This window comes from Acinonyx jubatus, chromosome E3 (genome assembly GCF_027475565.1).
Source record: "Acinonyx jubatus isolate Ajub_Pintada_27869175 chromosome E3, VMU_Ajub_asm_v1.0, whole genome shotgun sequence".
NCBI lineage: Eukaryota > Metazoa > Chordata > Mammalia > Carnivora > Felidae > Acinonyx > Acinonyx jubatus.
This window is the reverse complement of record NC_069398.1, coordinates 20,481,063-20,487,896: the sequence shown is the minus strand read 5'-3', so window position 1 is coordinate 20,487,896 and position 6,834 is coordinate 20,481,063. Positions and strand designations below refer to the sequence as shown.

The 6,834-nt window shown below is 39.2% G+C and overlaps 1 pseudogene; it reads left to right on the top strand.

Annotated features, from left to right (window-relative positions):
• The first annotated feature begins 1,524 nt into the window (after positions 1-1,524).
• On the top strand, positions 1,525-3,934 carry LOC106972841 (E3 ubiquitin-protein ligase RING2-like; annotated as a pseudogene).
• The last annotated feature ends 2,900 nt before the right edge of the window (positions 3,935-6,834 follow it).

Below are 6,834 nucleotides of genomic sequence, written 5' to 3'. Positions count from 1 at the left end.
GAGCTAGTTGATGTGAAGACCAGTCCTACTTAACTTTGTGTTTCCAGCTCCTGACACAAAGCCTAGCACACAGTAGGCTTCTACTAAAGTCTGCATCTATTAGTCAGTAACTAATAACCCCATCACTAATTGACTAACTGACATTAGCTAATTATCATATATCCCAAACAGATATATAATCAAACCGAATACATACATCCAATTTCTAATAACCCGTGAGAATTTTCCCTTGGCCCTGCTGCAACTTCTAATGAATCCTGGGATCCCATGGAGCTGTCTAGAGACTCTCAGTAGAAGAAAATGCATTACCAAGAATGTCAGTCCACTGTGCTAGGACTTCCAACTTCATTTCAATGCATTGTATGCCTAAATTATTCAGGTCATGGAATAGTTAAGCAGATTTCTTTTTACCTAAAATTATCCCTCCTTCCACTCCCCACACACCACAGAGCCCATCAAAATTGTTGTATACAATTTGATTCTTTAGGGATTGTCCCCAGTGAGAAGTATGATTTTTTTAGGTCCCAAGAAGCAAAATGTTTCATGGCCATCTGATAGGTTGTGTTTTGTGCCTTGCTGGAAACCAATTGCCCAGCTGTTCCTTAGTGTTGGCTCATTGCTCCTCTATATCAGAGCTGATAGCTCTATTCCTTCACCATGGCCAAGAATTCCCAGAGTGCACCATTTTGTGTACTATAAATCATTAATATTTTAAACTAAATGCCTGTTGCTATAAAGGTCCAGTAAGTATGTTTATAATTTTTCTGGTTTTGTGACTTTTAAAGAAACCCAAAACCACAAATAAAAACTACTTTATTTTGTTTTGCTTTATGATCAGCTACTCTTAAAAGCAGAGATTGATGCCTCTGCATTAATTTATTAATTTAATAGAAAGTATTATCCCATATATTGGTTTATTTGGCCCTTGGAACAACCTGGGAAGTATTATTATCTCCATTTTACAAGTGAGAAGTCAGAGGTTGAAAGAGGTTTTATAATTTGCCCAAGGTCACACAGCTAATAACTGGCAAAGCCAGGACTAAATCTAGGTCTTTGAATAGCAAATAGCATTCTCTTTGCATTGGAAAGAACCTTAGTGATATTTAATTCTGAGCCCAAATGAGAAACTGTAGCTCAGAGAGGCTGAATGACCTTCTGGAGCTCATCTGTCTGGCAGATTTGCTCACAGCAGATGAGGAGCATTCAGTCTCCACTCTTCACATGCTACCTTAAGGATCCACCATGTTCAAAATCACACATATACCTCAAGGTATAGAAGTGATTTTATTATTAATCATTTAGTAATTAGGCTGAGTAAACTGAAAAATACTGGTCACATTCCTTTTTCACAAACCTCCAAGAGACTCTCCAAATAGCTGTGCTAAAATATTGTACTGAAGAATGCTTAAAAACAGGCTGAGAACATTTTTAGATGGTTCTGTGATATTCTTATGGTGCTCAAATAGTATGTATTTTTCTGTATTTGGCCAGTGAAATTGATGCTATAGGGATTCTGTGACTGCTATGCCTGGTGCCAAAGTAGATATGCCCTACGAGAGCAAAATCCATGGACATTCAGAAAAGGAGGGACCTAAAGAAACTTCTCTGATAGAAGTACAGTGAGTATTATTTTGGTGTATGCTATGGAAATTCAAGAAACATCGTATTACTCCATTTGTCCTAAATGTTCACTAAAGCACTTACTTTGTGCCAAGCACTGACCTAAGAACTTTAAATGTATCAGATAAATCCTATTTGCCCCTGTTGCTCCCTCTCTTGAGTCATACAACAATGTTGGATTATTTGGCAGGGGTTTGGGCAGTGTGGCTCCCCAGCCACTAAACTCTTTAGCTTCCACAACACCCATGCCCACTGCCAGCTCTCTGGGCAGGCTGGACTCTCTCTGGAATCACGTGGCAGTAAAGCACAGGTCCCAGACCCTAAATGAATCCAACCCTAGAGGCCATCCCCAATACTCCAAATCTTGAGTTTACCATTCTACTTCCTGCACCCTCAATGCAGTCTCTTGAACTGATTTGTACTCCCCCAGACAAAAGCCTTATGGCTCCTGGGTAAGGGCTCCTGGAGCTATAAATTTTATTCTCCACTTGGGTTGTCAAATTGAGCAAACATAAATATAGAATGTGCAGCTAAATTTGTATATAAGATAAACAACAAATAATTGCGGGGGGGGGGTGTACTTAGACTAAAGAATTATTACTAGTTTATCTGAAATACAAATTTAACTGAGCATCCCATATGTTATCTGGCAACCCTACCTGCACTCTCTCTTTCCCCAGCTTTGCAACATAAAAGCCATCAGGAACTCTCTAAGGATTGGGAGCCCAAACTCAGAACACAGAGGCTACTTGGATAGAGAAGCAAAGAATGTAAAAATATCTCACCTTTGTTTGAGTCTCCTATGGCAGTGAGACTAAAGCACAAATGAGTAGCTCAAGGATTACCCTGCCACTGAAGCAAGGTGATAGTTAACAGCAAGATTTTTAGAATACTGCCTCTGTGACAAGGCAAATTTGGGATTCAAACCTAGAGTAGATTCTTGGCATTCACAGGGTCCAGTCCTGAGGCCTTCACACGCACCCCCACCCCCAGGTTCATGAATATAATGTTGGTGTAGTTCAGTTGAAAATTTTAAGTCATCCTTCAGGCTCTTAATGATCCCTATATATTCAGGATTCGAGAGTCAATTATAAAATAGTCTTCTGGCTAAAAAATGATGAGATGCCTCTTAGCTTTTCCTAGATTTCAGTCACCAGATCTACCACTGACTTTCATTTCAGGCCATTTTTCATTAAGAAATACGTTCTGATATTGTACGGCTCATACATGAGTCTGGGTCTGGCCACAGCCAGCGAGTCCAGGGCTGAGGCATGAGCCGAGACCTCTCAGGCTGTGCAGACAAACGGAATTCAACCAGTAAGCAAAATGGGAACTCAGCTTATAGGAATTACAATCAACACCTCAAGAGGCAATAACGGATGACTTGGACATTGTGGTTTCACTTCCAAGTCTACACAAAGAACTAATGTGCCCAATTTGTTTGGATATGTTGAAGAACACCATGAAGAGCAAAGGAGTGTTTACATAGGTTTTGTGCAGACTGCATTACCACAGCCCTCGGAAGTGGCAATAAAGAACGTCCTACCTGTAGGAAAAGGCTAGTTTCTAAAAAATCACTAAGACCAGACTCAAACTTTGATGCACTCATCAGCAAAAGTTATCCAAGTTGTGATGAGTGTGAAGTTCATCAAGAGGGAGTATTAGCTGGGATCAACAAGCAGTAATCAGCAGGCACTCAGTCACAACACTGAGGAAGGACAGAAGATACAGGCCAGGAACAGACTACAGAGAGGCAAGAAACAACAGATTGAAGATAGTAGTGGAGCAGAAGACACTGGTGACAGTTCTCACTGTAGCAATGCTTCTGCACACAGTAATCAGGAAGCAGGACCTAGTACCAAACAGACCAAAACATCTGATGATTCCCAGCTTGAGCTTGATAAGAGCAGTGCAACAGTGGCAATTGATCCAGTAATGGATGGTGCCAGTGAAATTGAGTAAGTATTCAGGACTCCCCCCACACTAATGGAGAAAGATAATAGTGCACAGAGAAGATACCTAAAAACTTCAGGTGATGCCACTGTTGATCACTTAATCCAAGTCTCTGGCTGAGAGGTTAGATGTGGAAGAACTTCGAAACAAAGGAGAATCAAAGCAGGTGACCCTTGATACAGCCAGTGAGAAGAAGTAGACCATTTACATAGCAACAGCCAGCGGGCAGTTCACTGTATCAAATGGCTCTTTTTCTTTGGAATTGGTCAATGAATAATACTGGAAAGAGAACAAACACATGGGACTTTATTATGCACCCACAAAGGAGCTTTTACAAGTTGTATGTTTTCACAAACTGTGATTTCATCTGGAACACCCTTCTGACCCAGAAATTTTTCATAGTTCTGTATTCTTTTTTTTTTAAAATATTTTAAGTAATCTCTACACCCAACGTGGGGCTTGAACTCACAACCCTGAGATCAAGAGTAACATGCTCTATTGACTGAGCCAGCCAGGTGCCCCCACAGTTCTGTGCCTTAAGTGATGATTCAGTTGGCTATCCTTTTCCCTCCCCTCAAGATTTTTCTTAGGCTTACAGAATGTTAAGTAATATGTATTTTGACTTTTTTCCCTAGAGTCTTATATATTTATAGTTTCCTATATAAGCTGTAGTGTCTTCATGAAGACCAAGGCTCAAATTCACTGTGCCTAGGGGTGCCTGGGTGGCTGTCGGTTGAGCGTTCAACTTCCGCTCAGGTCATGATCTCACGGTGGCTTGTGAGTTTGAGCCCGGCGTCGGGCTCTGTGCTGACAGCTCAGAGCCTGGAACCTGCTTCATATTCTGGGTCTCCCTCTCTCTCTCTGCCCCTCTGCTGCTCATGCTGCCTCTCTCTGTCTCTCAAATATAAACGTTAAATTTTTTTTTAATTCACTGTGCCTAAAAAACAATTTTCATAAGATTATTATTTTCATGGTATTTTCTTTCATACTATCTCATTTTTTAAAAAGGTTCTTTATGAACTTAGTGTCCATTTGCCATGCAGTGTTATTTTTTTCCATTTTTTCTTTCTAATTTTGGAATTTCTGATCTTGGGAAAGAGAAATAAACAAAATGTCAAGTTCTATGACAACTTGGTTCATTTACAGATTTCACGGAAGAAAGGAAAATTAAATTGGTCTTATGTAGTCTTCAAGTTAGATTTAAAGAGGACTTTTTTTGTATTAGCTTTTTTGTTACTTCAGTCCCTTTATTATATGTATTTGATGCTTTTTCCTATTAAAATACCAGAGATATGGAGATATTTTGCACTTCATCCTTTTTTTTTTTTTAATGTTTATTATCTGAGAGAGAGAGAGAGAGAGACAGCAAGCAGGGGAGGGGCAGAGAGAGAGGGAGACACAGAATCAGAAGAAGGCTCTAGGCTCCAAGCTGCCAGCAGAGCCTGACACAGGGCTCGAACCCACAGACCATGAGATCATGACCTGAGCCGAAGGTGGCTGTCCAACTGACTGAGCCACCCAGGTGCCCTGCACTTTATTCTTTAATGAGAAGATATGTTCAAAGTTTCCCTTATTCTTTTCTTATTGGTAACCATGTAAGTTTCAAGAATAATGTGGCACATGGAACTAACAATTGGAAAAAAAAATAGTTTGTTTCTGTTTGAAAAGCGTATTCAGCATTTTGGGTGGTCCTGTAAGTTTAGAAATTTGGTGCTGTGCTAATCACACTCCAGAGAAGCAAGTTAATGGGGCTTGAGATTTGCCCTAGTGAAAGATAATTCTGTGGAAGAATGTCAGCAAGTTGGGTAAAGTCATTCTCCTTTTCTTAATTTAGTTTTATATTGAAGGACAGTGTTGGGCATTTGGCTTTATGAAGACAGATCAGAAATAAGATTGCCTGTATGTTATTTTTTCATCATTGTCCTGATTCCAGGTATGTTTCCAAGTTTATATTATCACAGTATTTATGAAGACTTGTTTGCATTGAGAAATTAACCCCAAAGGGTTTTTTTGTTTTGTTTTGTTTTTGTTTTTTCGCCAGAAGTGAGTAGTCCTCCAGTATCATTGCATTTAAATAACATATTTAGTCATTGTAAATATTTATTTGTCATTTTTGACAGATTGGGGCCAGCTTCATGTTTTAAGTCTTCAGCCCAATATGAAAACTTACTGGCTCATTAATTTTTTTAACGTATTATTGAAAATATTTAAAATCTGTTTTTATAGTTTTATTGGTAACCTGTGCCATGAAATTTGGTGACCACCAAAAATCAAGGGAAATTTTTCTATTCAATTCCTTTTCTGGTGTAATGTTAAATTATATGGATTATTATTTTTTAATTTTTTAATACTTATTTACTTTTTTGAGAGAGACAGAGCCTGAGGTGGGGAGGGGCAGAGAGAGAGGGAGACAGGGAGACACAGAATCCCAAGCAGGATCCAGGCCCTGAGACTGTCCGCACAGATCCCGACACGGAGCTTAAACTCACAACCCATGAGATCATGACCTGAGCTGAAGTTGACGCTTAACTGACTGAGCCACGCAGGCGCCCCTTAAGTTGTACAGATTATTAATGCATGTCCACTGAATATAACCCAGTTTTGTGATACAGCTGCTTAGATTTTATTGGTGACATTAGATTAGTGGATGCATTAAATAACTAAATTCCCATTGTGATCAACTGAGAAAAAAAAAAAAAGAAATACCACTTGACACCACTAGGATTACTATGACAAAAAAGACAATAACAAATGTTGGTGAAGAAGTGGAGGAATTGGAACCCTGACACATTGCTGGTGGGGATATAGAATGGTGCAACCATTCTGGAAAACAGTCTGACATTTTTTTCCTAAGGTTAAATATACGGTCACCACATGATGCAACAGTTTCATTCCTAGGTTATACCCAAGAGAATAAAAACATATGTCCACACAAAAATTTGCACATGAATGTTCATAGCAGCGTTTTGCATAGTAGACCAAAGGTGGAAATAAATCAAATGTCCATCAATGATAAGTGAATAAACAAAATGTGGTCTATCCATACAATGGACTATTATTCAGCCATAAAAGAAAAGAAATACTGGTATATGGCGCAACATGGATGAATCCTGAAAATGCTATGCCTAGTGAAGGAAGCCGATCACAAAAGACCACATATTGTACAATTTCATTCATTTGAAATGTTCAGATTAGGCAGATCTATACAGACAGAAAGTAAGTTAGTTAGAAAGTAAGTTAGCCTAAAGCACAGCACAGAGG